The sequence below is a fragment of the Lygodium microphyllum genome, chromosome 4 (assembly GCF_053477565.2).
Source record: "Lygodium microphyllum isolate KBCC chromosome 4, Lygodium_microphyllum_v1.1.10, whole genome shotgun sequence".
Taxonomy (NCBI): domain Eukaryota; kingdom Viridiplantae; phylum Streptophyta; class Polypodiopsida; order Schizaeales; family Lygodiaceae; genus Lygodium; species Lygodium microphyllum.
Window position 1 is genome coordinate 165,425,733 of NC_141138.1, and position 13,094 is coordinate 165,438,826.

Sequence of the window (13,094 nt, forward strand, 5' to 3'; positions counted from 1 at the left end):
TCAACTGTCCTTTGCTGTCATCTACAATCTCCTATTTTCAGCCTTCCACCCGCAGTTTGCAGCTGTTTACAACAAAGCAACTATTGCTGATCACTCTCCATTTAGAAAATAATCGCATTTTTGCAAATTTCAGGTATTTCAACTTGCTGCCCACACCCCAGACGTGGAGGACATCGCAGTCCAAGCTGGCCATTGCTGTCTATAACAGTCTAGCACTTGTTTCCAGCCTACCATACACTATTCAGAGCTGATTTCAACATACTAACTGCTATTGCTGGTTTTTCCTGCGTTTTTATTCTTTCTCTATCCTACACTTCCATCTGCATCAGATCCAACCTTCCTTGGCTCTATTTGCTGGTGTTCGACATCCAGAGACTGCCTTGCTGCAATTCGGGACCATTCACAGTACAACACACTCTTCAACTCATTACCCTTGCCTGATCCTTGAGATACAAGAGTTCGAGGTTCAGTATTTATTCACTCCATAGTGTGTTGGCTGTATGAGCATTGTATATTTAGCAATCATATCAATTCATTTATTTTCTGTGTTCATTGTCTCTGAGTTACCCTAACCCTAACTGTGTTCTTTTATCAGTATGTACTTTGTCGTACGATTGTTATTTGTGTTTCTGTGTTAGGGAGTTTCTTTACATGGTATCACAACCTAGTACTCTCTGAGAAACCTAGGCCCTTTGATCTGAAAGCTCTTTGCAGAAGTAAGAACAATAGTAGGTTCAAATCATAGCAACCAAAAACCTCGAAAACGTTTAGAGACGAAAGAAACATGTTTCATAAGTTTCTTTCAAGAGAGGGTAAAATAAAAAACACGGGTTTTTTTATATAGGGATTTTTAATAGTTTTCACTAGAGAAAGAGGTTTTAAACCTTTATGGAACTCTGTCTTAAACAAAGAATGGCCAATTGAGCTTGCGTGATAATAAAGTCAATTGAGAATAATACGTTACATATCCATGATACATTATTGACTTATCACTTATGTCAAAGTTAGTCTTTGCACAAGCTATACTATGGTTTAGAACTCAAATATTATGATTCATATATATCATACAAAGAAAATTGAAATTAACATGTAAATAGCCTATCTATAATATGGACCGAGTCAAGTTGCAACATCATGATTCTCATTTCAAAACAAACTGACAAAATATCAAAATCGAGAATGAATCATAATATATCATAAATAACTCATAAATGAGACTAAAGTCGTATAATATTCAACTCTCAAGACAAGAATAGATACTAGATTGACCAAGTCCAATAACTAAACAAAATCACAAAAAAATCAATCTCTCGTCCAAAATCTTGAGCCCTCACAAGTCATTACACATCATCATCATCATCATGTTTAACATTGCCCGATAGTTTTTGTCAAAAAACCATATTTTGGATTCCAACTCACCAAACCAAAAAAAAAAAAAAAACACCCACGTTTTATACTCTCAGAAACATTTCGTACTTTAAGAAACATTTCGTAAGTTTCAAATTCATAGAAACGCGTTTCTTAGCTACCATGGTTCAAATGACTTCGAACACAACAACACCAATTCAATCTCCAGAATCAACTATGTCGAGAACCGAGCGTGAGTGGGCACGTCAGCTTACTCCACAAAGTTCCGACATGGTGGAAGACACTTCTGACCGCACAAAAGAAAAGCTATACAAGCTGTCCACTAAAGAATATCATGTGATCATGGCTTATAGATAAAAGAAGGTTGAGGAGCTTGATTGAAGGATTGCTCTTCAAGAGATGCTAATCAATGAAGGTATACTTGAATTTCTATCTTCAAACGTTGCACATAAATCTAATGATATTGCAGGGCCGTCAAGACCTCCATCAGGGATGGGTCCCCCCTGTTGGAGAAAGAGATCCGGAGTATATTCCATTCTTTCATCCTCTTCCATTCACTCCGATGCAAGGTACTTTAGATTCATCTTTTAATCCTTTGTCTTTTACCTCTTCTGCTTTGCAATATACTGATAGAAATCATGAGAAAGAAAGAGTACAATCCATTGACTACGGAAGAGGTTCTCTTGAGGACCAATTCTTGTATGTTAACACACGTCGTGGGGATTATAAGAGAAAGCCAAGCACCTCTTCTTCTATCCTTCCGTCTTTTCAATTTACTTTTCAAAATGAGAATGAATTTGGTGTTTCTATTTCTACATTGCATGGTGCATCATCATCGTCATCATTTCATTTTCAATCATTAAATGGAAAAAATGAACAAAATGCATCTACACCTTTCACACCACAAATTCAAAACCCACCCATCCCACCACATTCTTCCACTGCTTCTCCACTTCCATTTACACCATTTACATTCCCCTTTCAAACACCTCATATTGCACATCACACAGCACTGGGGAGTTATGGAAATATAGGCACCGCCTTTAGAACCTCATCCTTTCCTCAGTCAGGTGGTGCTCCACCTTCTTCTTACACACTTTCGGCATCATTGCAGCCTGGGTATTCTCCCCAGTCCTTCCCTCTCAAGTGTGGATCAGTTTTGGTACCACAACTTGCCTCCATGGCATTACCTAGTGGACCTTCTGGTCATTCTGTTGTGCCCCAACCGAACTTTGGACAAGGCTTCCATGTCCCAGTGCCTCCACCTCCATCGGCACCTTATGGAAACATTCATGTTCTAGTGCCTCTGCCTCAATTGGCACTCATTGGACATTCACAACCTAATTCTATCTACCCACCTCTTCCCCTTCCTCCTTCCTATCAACCAACTCCACTACCACCCTCTTACCCTCCCCATCCATCTTACCCCACTTTTCCGACACCTCATGGTTCTACCTCATCTTCAGCTAAGCATGCATCCAATGACAAGACTCGTTTCAACGGGTCAAACTTTACCACTTGGTCAAATCTGATGAGACATGTCATTGACTTACAGAAACTATGGGATCTTGTGAAGGGGTTGGAACCCCAATCCGATCCCGCACTTGTTCCATATGAGATCGTCCGCTCATGGAAGGCTAGGAATGCCTCCACTATTGTCGAGTTGATGTAGGCCTTATTGCCTGAGTTTCATTCTCAGCTTCAGCATTTTGACCTAGCGTCAGAGCAATGGGCGCACTTGACTGACCGCTATGCAGCTCAGGATAAGACCCGTCGTATAAATGTTGACCATGAGCTTCAAAATTTCAAAATCTCTGACCAGGATGACTTGAAAGTCAAGTTGGTCGAGTATCGATGTCTTCTTGCCGAATTCTCCACTACAGGGACTCCCAAGTCCTCTTACGATCAGGTCACACTGTTTCTAAACAAACTCCCTAGGAAATTCTTCAATTTTGTGGAAAGTATAGTTTCCAAGACCACCATGCCTACTTTCTATGAATTTGAATGTCAGCTATTGCATCAAGCACGATTGTTCAATCAATTTCATATAAATACTCTCTCAAAGGGGGCTCTTGTTGCTCATTCTCAAAAGAGGCAACAAGGAAAGGATAGACAGAATCAAACTTCCACTCAAAAACAAAATCAGTCCGAGGATTCACAAGGAAACTCCCAGTCGCAACTCAAACCCGCGTGGCAAAACGTATCTAAAAAGAATAGGTATTGTTAACATTGTCAAAAAATTGGCCATTTTGACGAGTGTCAATCGAAGGCAAGAGGCACAGCACCAAAAACTAAGTCTCGAACCCCCCCCCCCCCCAGTCGGGCAACCCCTAGTAGGGGAGGCAAGGTGATAGCAAGGAGCAATCAGCTCATACTGCCACCACTCAGCCATCTAAGTCGACAACATTCTCAACTCCAAAGGGCTTGTCTGACTGGTCTGCAGAGGCCTACATCATCTCTGTAGAGACATCCGATGCGAGTCTCGTTCATATCTACGAGTTGCCTCCCAATGAGGTTACCGCAGAGACCCATTCATCACAGTCGAGCACTTCAGCTCCTTTTTGGATTGTGGATGGTGGAGCTACCCATCACATGACTCCTATAGAGGATATCTTCTGTAACCCGAGCCCATGCAACCGAGCGGGTCCGCATAGGAAACAACTCCTCGGTCAAGATTCAAGCTCAAGGTTGTGTCAGTTTTTCCACTGACAAGGGTCCGGATCTCGCTTCGCTAGACAATGTATACCATGTCCCTTAGCTTGGGGTGAACTTGTTTCCTGTTCAACAGCTTTGCCGGTTGGGGTGAACAGTTTTCTTTACAGCAACCACAGTCAAGGTCCTTGACTCTCAGACTAGTTTACTGATTGCTCGCGATGAGACACACCTAATGGCCTATACCACATGACACACTTTCTGACCGAGCCAACAGCCGAGGGCTCTGTGTTTCATAGCTTCCGCACATTAGCCACATCTCGGGAACCTACGAACAATGAGCGTCTTTGGCATTTTTGCTTAGGGCATCTTGGTTATGACTCTCTTTATGAGTTGTTACGCCATGCGCTGGTTGAGGGCCTTCTACACCTAAAGCTAGCTCGAGATGTCTGTAAAGTATGTCAGCTTGGGAAGCAGCACCATACCCCATTCCCTCAACAATCCACACATCGTGTTGAGAGACCTCTTAGATTGATTCATGTTGATCTTTGTGGGCCAACATCCACTACCGCCTTAAACGCCATGCTATACTTCTTTTTGATAGTGGATGATCATTCTAGATACATGTGGGTGTACTTCCTCAACCATAAGTCAAATGCTTTCACATATTTTTCTGCTTGGGTACTATTGATTCATAACCAGACTGGACGTCGTGTTGGTTGCATGAGCAGTGATAGCGATGGTGAGTTTATCTTCCACGAGTTTTCCGAGTTTCTACAGCAGCATGGCATCTCTCGCCAGCTCACCTCTACCAACTCTCCCTCTCAGAATGGAGTTGTAGAGTGTAGAAACCAGACAATCTTGGAAATGGCACAGTCTATGCTGTTCGTAGCAAACCTCCCTGAGCCCCTTTGGGTCGAGGCTATTAACACTTCGGTGTACATCCTCAACCGGTGCTTGACTGCGGCTCTTCCTCAAAAGACCCCATATGAGGCATTCTTTGGCTCTTGGTCTATCATTTCCCACTTCAAAGTCTTCGGGTGTCGTGCCTACACACACACACACACCTGATGATAAGATAGGAAAGCCCACTCCCCACACTGATCTCCTTATCTTTATTGGATATTTCTCTAAAGCGAAAGCCTATCATTTGTTTGATCCTCGAACAAACAAGGTGATCGTTAGAGAGACGTCGTTTTTTTATGAGAGGGATATCCTGCACTCCTCTGCACCGGATTCCGATCCGATTCCTCCATCCACATCTTTGGAGATAGTGCCTACTAAGCCCGGTCTACTTCCCGCTCTAGACATTCCTGCATATTCTTCAGCTCCTAGGCCTCTCCACGAGACCCGTTACCTCGCTGGTAGCAACAAACCATGCGGGATTCAGGAATCCTACCATCGGATTCCACTCCGGAGGGACCTAGAAGATCTGCCTGGCTTGCTCCTCAGACATTATTTGCGTCGTCGTTTACAACTGATTACATAGCGCATTCTGAGCCGAATACATGGCAGAAGACTCTTCAGCACCCTCAATGGCGAGAGGCCATGGAAAAGGAGCTAGAGAGTATTCACCGAAAAGAGACTTTAACATCGGTGGATCGTCTGAGCCACAAGAAAGTCATTGGGACAAAGTGGATTTTTGGAACCAAGCTAAAAGCTGATGGAACTTTAGACAAGTACAAGGCTCGCCTTGTAGTGCAAGGGTTTTGACAAAAGCATGGCATTGATTATGAAGAGACCTTTGCCCCTACTGCGCGGTTGACATCTTTTCGATTACTTCTTGCGCTAGTCGTTCACCATGGCTGGCCGATATATCAGATGGATATCAAGAGTCCCTTCCTCAATGGTTGTTTGAAGAAGGAAGTCTATGTGGAGCAACCACAAGGTTTTCCTTCAGGGAACCCAAGGGATAAGGTATTCCACTTGCAGAAAGCTCTTTATGGGTTGAAGCAAGCACCGCAGTCTTGGTTCCACAGGATGGACGAGTTCTACAAACTCACAAATACCATTCTATCCCTTATGACCCGAACTTATATGTTCGATCTACTACAGAGGGGGTCAGCTATATCCTCATGTACGTTGATGACCTACTTATCACAGGCTCAAATTCTGCTGCCATAGCAACAATTAAGGCCAAGCTTAGTGCTACCTTCAAGATGACAAACCATGTAAACATGCCTCTGAGCGCAATTATCCCTTTTCGGTCCTTTGGAGTTGTCAACTCTGGATCCACCATATTCGTGGCATTGCACCCGGCAATCTCCAAGGCAATCTTTCCCTAGCTTTCTTGCTTGCTTTGCTTGTCTTGCTTGCTTCACATATTTGCTATACCCACACCTTAGCCATTTTCCTTCTTCATCGACACCTAGTAATGGTAGGGATAGTATATACTTGTTTTGTGAAGGTCTTGGGTCTGACTATCCCTTATCACTCTCCCGTATTGGGACACACATACTCAATAGGATGAAAACTGATTTACAACCATCATTTAATGCTAAATCTATCAAATCTAAAAAGCCCTCAAAAAAAAAAAAGTCCATAGTTGATTCCATCCACCTTTGTAGGGCTTGGTAGGCCACTAGATAGACGACAAGCACCCTTTGTCCAATGCCCTATCCTCTCTAGGGTTATCACTTGGGCTCCCTTGGTAAGATAACCATCGCCTCTTTAGTCTCAGTAGGCCATTGGGCAGCCAACACGCATCCTTTGTCCGATGCTCTATTTGCTTTTGGGGCAGGACACCTTGGGGTAAAATATAAAGAAAAAGAGCTTGGCTGACCTTCATTCTTGTGGCACCGTTGTTGGGTCTAAGAGGGGACATTAAGCTAAAAATGCATTAGCTTTACTAAAACAGCCCGAAAACATGCTTAATTAATGAATGAACCTTGTTTTTTTTAAAGAAATATGTTTCTAGAGAGTGGCTGGGTCCCATAAGCACAAACCCACTTGGGAGGGCCCAAACTTTCTGTAAATAAATATGCTGCCCTCCATTCAGCCCTCAATCTCGTTTTTACAGGTTTCAAGTGTTTTCAACTTGCTGCCTACACCCCTTTCATGGAGGACATCGCAATCTCAGCTGTCCCTTGCTGTCATCTACAGTCTGGCACCTGTTTCCAGACTTCCACCTGCAGTTTGCAACTGTTTACAACAGAGTGACTGTTGCTGATCACTCTCCATTCAGAAAATGATCACATTTTTTCAGATTTCAAATAATTCAGCTTGCTGCCCACACCCTGGACGCGGAGGACATCACGGTCCAAGTTGGCCATTGCTGTCTATAACAGTTTGGCGCCCGTTTCCAGCCTACCACACACTGTTCGGAGCTGATTTCAGCATACTAGCTGCTATTGCTGGTTTTTTCTGCGTTTTTAGTCTTTCTCTCTCCTACAACCTGCGGTTTTAGTCTTCTCTAAGCAACTTAGTAAGCAAGATTTTGTTCTTGTACTTTGAGCTCTCTTCTCCATCTTGTGCACACATTCCAATGCTGCAACTCTGCTTTTCAACATGGTATCAGAGCCATCTCTGATCTCCTCAGCTTCCCTCAGCCGCAGCTATCACTAAGTGCACATGAGCTTTTATCTCTTTCATCTTATCCCTCCTTCCTCCATAGCTGCCTGCAACCTACCTCCATTGGAGGCACACTCTCCAGCTCATTACCCCTACATTGATCCTTGAGATACAGGAGTTCGAGGTTTAGTATTCATTCACTGCATAGTGTGTTTGCTGCATGAGCATTGTATATTCAACAGTCATATCACTTCATTTATTTTCTGTGTTCATTGTCTCTGAGTTACCCTAACCCTAACTATGTTCTTTTATCAATCTATGCTTTCTTGTACAATTGTTATTTGTGTTTCTGTATTAGGGCATTTCTTTACACATATGCCATCCATGGCACCCTCTATACAAATGCCCATACTCCCTTCTTTGCCCAAAGAAGACCGACTTGATGGTTCAAACTACTTGGTTTGGTCATGTAAGGTGGAGTATATCCTTGACACCTTCGATCTTTGGGAGTTTGTTATCCACCCTATTCCCCATCCAGTGGAGAATTCCACTGCTGAATCATCAATGAATCGTACCACCTTATGGGATCGACTTGACTCTAGAGCTCGATCTTTCGTCTTTGTAAGCTTACCAAATTCTATCCTAGTGCATGTGCGCAAGTTCCAGAAAGCAACGAAAGTGTGGCCAAAGCTTACTTCTTTGTACCATCAGAAGACATTTGCCCACTGGATTACTCTCAAGAAGAAATTACGGATGCTCGTTGTTGATGATTCTTCTTCCATAAAGGATCATATCAGCAAGTTGAAGGACATGACGGATGAGCTTGCATCCCTTGGAAGGATGATCTCTTCAAAGGACAAGGCCATGATACTTTTGACTCGGTTGCCATTTCCCCGGTTAATGTCTTCTACACCAACCTTCTTATATTGAGGACCTATGAGAAGCTTCTATGGGAGGAGCTTGCCCCACTTATTTTGAAGTGCACCAAAGAGGTCGCCAGTGGATCCACCTCCACCAAAGCTTTTGTTGCAAGTTCGGGAGGGGGAAAGAAGAAGAAAAGGAAGTCAAAGGCTAAACGACAAGAGAGTTCTTCGGGCTTTGACTCCAACTCAAAGAATTCTAAATGCCCATATTGTGGAAAGGGAACACATCCAGAGAAGAAATGTCGAAAGAAGTATCCTCACCTTCATCCAAGAGCGAAGGATGGCGCTAAAACATCCAAGCCTTCTACCTCTACTCCAACAGTTACCCATGAGTCAATGTTCCTTCATATTGTTGAGTTGGAGGAGCCTTCTTCATCGGTTGTCTTGTCTTCTGAGAGACCTTGGCTGGGTGATAGTGGAGCTTCTAGTCATATGACTCCACGAGGTGATTTGTTTCGAGATCTATGCCCTTCTGAGGGTTCAGTCATTGTTGGGCCTTGGCGACATTGTGTCGGTGCCTATTAGTGGTGTTAGCACTTTGCCTTTGTTTCCTAACCATGCATTGAGCTCCCTTTCACATGCCCTCTATATTCCGGACTTTAACTTTCCACTCCTCTCAATTTATCACCTTACTAGGCCTAGTACCTAGGTTGTCTTCACTGAGTAGGCTGTTTGTATTGAGGATTCTTCTACAAGGGCTATTATCGCAACAGGTTGGTAGGAGAGTGGGCTTTACAAGCTCCATTCTTCTACGGGGGCTATTATCGCAACATGTTGGTAGGAGACTGGGATTTACAGGCTCCATTCTCCTTCTCTTTTGCAAGGTCCTCTGAGGCAATTGTCTATTGCTATACCTATTCCCGCTTGTTCACCATTTATTCCCCAAGTTCCTTCCCATCCCCCACCCTCTCCTCTACTGGTTCCCTCATAACCCCCATCCCTTTCAGAGGGGAACAATCTTGGTGATGCAACTATGAATTTCCTAGTCTCTAGTGTTTCAAAGGGGGTTTCCTAGGATCGTAAGCAGCTTCTTCATCGGCAATCTTTATCGATAGACTTCATCAACATTGGCATTTCTATTGCCACCCAAGGATTCGTTTCTCCCTTGGCCTTCCGCCACATCCAAGATCTAAGGGGGTGTTAGTAGTCATGATTATCATGCCTTGTCATCTCTTGCCTTTGAGCCTCAGTCTAAGTCAGATGAGGACTTTAGGAGCTCACACATGTCTATCACTTGTTTTGACAGAGGAGATAGCTCATTCTAGAGCAATCTGTTTATTGCCTTTCAATGAATTTTCTCCTCCAGTCGGGATTTAGTGTGCGTTTTCCAAGTAGTTTCTACATACATCAGTCTACCTTTACCTATCGGACATTGTCCATATCTGCCAAGATATTTCTAAGCACATCTAGCATTTTTTTCTACATTTATTCTAGTCGGACTAGTATTAAATGCTGGTCGGCCATATTTTAGAATCCAAAGTGCAATCGGCCACTTTTTTATGGTTGTGCCTATATATTTGGTACTCCTCCCACTTGGCAAATGCATTCTCCCCTTGCAAGGTTTGCAAGTGCACACTCCAACTCCATCATCTCCCTCTGTCTCCGATACTGCCATCATCATCAACCTAATTTGGTGCCCTCACTGACACTATGAGTTGCATGCAGGGATCAATCAATCCTCCTTCTATATTCAGCATTTGTTCTTTGTTCAATGTAGATTTCCTTCTTCTTTTCTTGCAGTCTATCTCTATTCCTATCTTTGTGTTCATGTTTCCTTTCTGGTACACTCTCTCACAGGGATAGCTTGTTTGTTTTGTGGCATGTTGGATCTAACCATCCTTTCCATTTCCCCCTTGGGACACAGATGCTTGATAGGACAAACACTCGAAAAAAAGTTCAAAGTGGTTCCATCTACCTTGTCAAGTCTCAATAGGCCATTACGTAGGCAACAAGCACCCTTTGTCCAATGCCTTGGCCTTTCAGGGGTGACCCTTTGGGCTCCCTTGGTAAGATAACCATTGCCTCTGTAATCTTCGTAGGTCATTGGGTAGTTGACACACACCCTTTGCCCAATGCCCCGGTTGCTTTGGGATGGGACACCCTAGGATACTCATGGGCTTAAGCTGTACTTATAGTCAATTCCTAGTTCCAATTTTGGGCTTGAGTGGGGATGTTGAGCTAAAAAATGCATTATAAAGTAATTAGCTCTTTATTACAACCCTAAATATCAATTATTACCAAACATACATTTAAAAAATATACATTCCTAGAGAGTGTCTATATCCCATAAGCCAAACCCTAATTTGAGAGCATCCACTCATCTATAAATAGACAAGCTCCCAACCACCCAACCCATCCTTGTTTGGCAAATTGTTGATGCATGTTCTCTATTGTACATACTGTCAGAAGATGACGTACCAGCGAGACAATAGGGTTTGCGAGGAGAAACACGGAGTGAACTCGACAAACATGGAGAAGACAAGAGAAGAGAGAAGAAACTCTGATGAATGGAATGATGAAGATCTGAATCATGGAGTGAATGTGATACAAGGGAACAAGGGTGTCGTAGCACAAGGAAGATGATGATGACAGCCACGAACCGCAATGTCCTCCTAAAGGGGTGTGAGGGTAGTGGAGAGTCAGGAGGAGAGGTGACGGACTGAATGAATCAGCCGTGAGGAATGAATGAGAGAGTGGCCTATAAATAGGCACAGTCAGTTTAGGATGGCACCCCTTTTTGGGGCTGCAAACCCTAAACGCAAACCCTGAACGCAAAACACAGAAACGCAAAAACGCAAACTGCGGGTGAAGGGTGAAGGGTTTCTCAACACATACCTCTTCCAATGGATATCTCAAATTGACATTGTTGTCCTTCAGCTTGTGCCTGCTTCTAGATTGTCTTCTACTGCTGGCGTGTTTGACTGCTATCTACCTGTTACAGCCTATTTTCACCACTCTACAGCTGTCACATGTTGCTGACATCATTATCTACACCTGCTTTTACTGACCAGCACTGTTGTACAGCGTGCCACATTATCAGATCTGCTGCATTTTGCTACAGTCATTGTCATCTGCATCATCCTAACTGATTTCAGCCTGTTGCCCACAATTCAAGCTGTTCAATCTTGTCCAGCACTGATGTAGGCTCTCTAGATCTGCGTTTGCTAATGGCGTACACATTTGGAGGTTGTCTGCTGCATTTTGGAATCTCTACAGAGAATGACACACTCTCCAGTTCACATTCTCTGTCCCAATCCTAGAAACACAATAGTTTAAGGTTTTGTATTCGCCCTACATAGTGTGTTTACTACATGAGCATTGTATTTATTCATCATTATTCATTCATCTTCAATGTTCATTGTCCTACTAAGTTCTTTTATCAGTTTGTGCTTTGTCGTACAATTGTGTTTGTTATCTGTAAATGAGTATTTCTTTACATTCAGTGGTAGCCACAACCCATGTGGTTTGTACATAGTCTCCTACTTTTGTTTGAGGATTCCAGTGACCAATTCTTCTAAGTTCATCCATTCTTACCTTTGTGTTCAGTTCATTGTGTATGCAACAGTTGCACTGTTTTGCTTCCATTGCCCAGCTTTGTCTCACACTTTAATGTGATGCAATTATCTATTCAAAGAATGAGAAGAAGCATCGAAATCATTTGGCTATAGTCCTTCAACAACCACTTACGTATTGGTTGGTCTTTAATGGCAAGAAGAGTGAATTCTTGAAGGAGATTCACTTCTTGGGGCATATCATTTCTAAAGATGGTATCAAGATGGGCCTAAAGGCCATTTGAGCTTGGCACGATTTTGTGGAATCTACATAATGTTTGTAGTTTCTTTTTTGTTCTTATCATAGGAGGTTCATCTGCCATTTTGTAGAGATCGCTTCTCTTTGCTCTCCACAAAAGAAAGAAATGGTGTGCCTTTCAAACGGGCCGAAATAGAGATTTTAGCCTTCAAGCAATTGAAAGAAAAGCTTACTTCAAATCCAACATTTTGATCTTAACCTTCAAAAATCTTTTGGTACAATGTGATGCATGTGGAAACAGTACATTTCTTCTCCATCATTCCTATTTTGGTTTCCATTTACAGCCCCAAAAAAGCTTTATTTGGATCATTAGTTAGTGTTTGGGCACCACCAAAGAGAGCCGGGCACCACCCAACAGACTTCCATGGGCACCACTCAAGAGAGTTGGGGCAACACTTGAGACAATCGATGCCTATAAATACCACACTCACTCCACCCGTCCATGATCCCATACATTCATTCCTTCTAACACTCTGTTCACTCTCTTCCATATTCTTCTCTCCTTTCTCCATCCTCTCCACTACCGTTCACACCCCATGAGAAGGATAGTACAGTTTGTGGCTTTTGCATCCATCGCCACCTAGGAAGGTTGCATCATCTGGTATCAGCCCTCCTCACCTAGCATCATCATCAGGCTTTGTTTGAAGCAAGATTCAGGACATTTACAGCAGGTTACATTCTCTTTGTCAGCCCTACATCAAATACTTGCATTTTTGTGTTTTCTTCACTCTTGAGGACTGTGTTTCGCTCCCTACACTAAATCCATCTTTCAACATCTACTTCGATATTCTACTACTCGAAGAACTGTGTTTTGCTCCCTTCACTATGCAA

At 43.0% G+C, this 13,094-nt stretch overlaps 1 protein-coding gene across 1 annotated transcript in view; it reads right to left on the reverse strand.

Moving 5' to 3' along the window:
• Positions 1–13,094, reverse strand: part of AUG3 (HAUS augmin-like complex subunit) — a 146,990-nt gene that overhangs the window by 117,394 nt on the left and 16,502 nt on the right. The gene's annotated exons all lie outside the window — the stretch shown is intronic.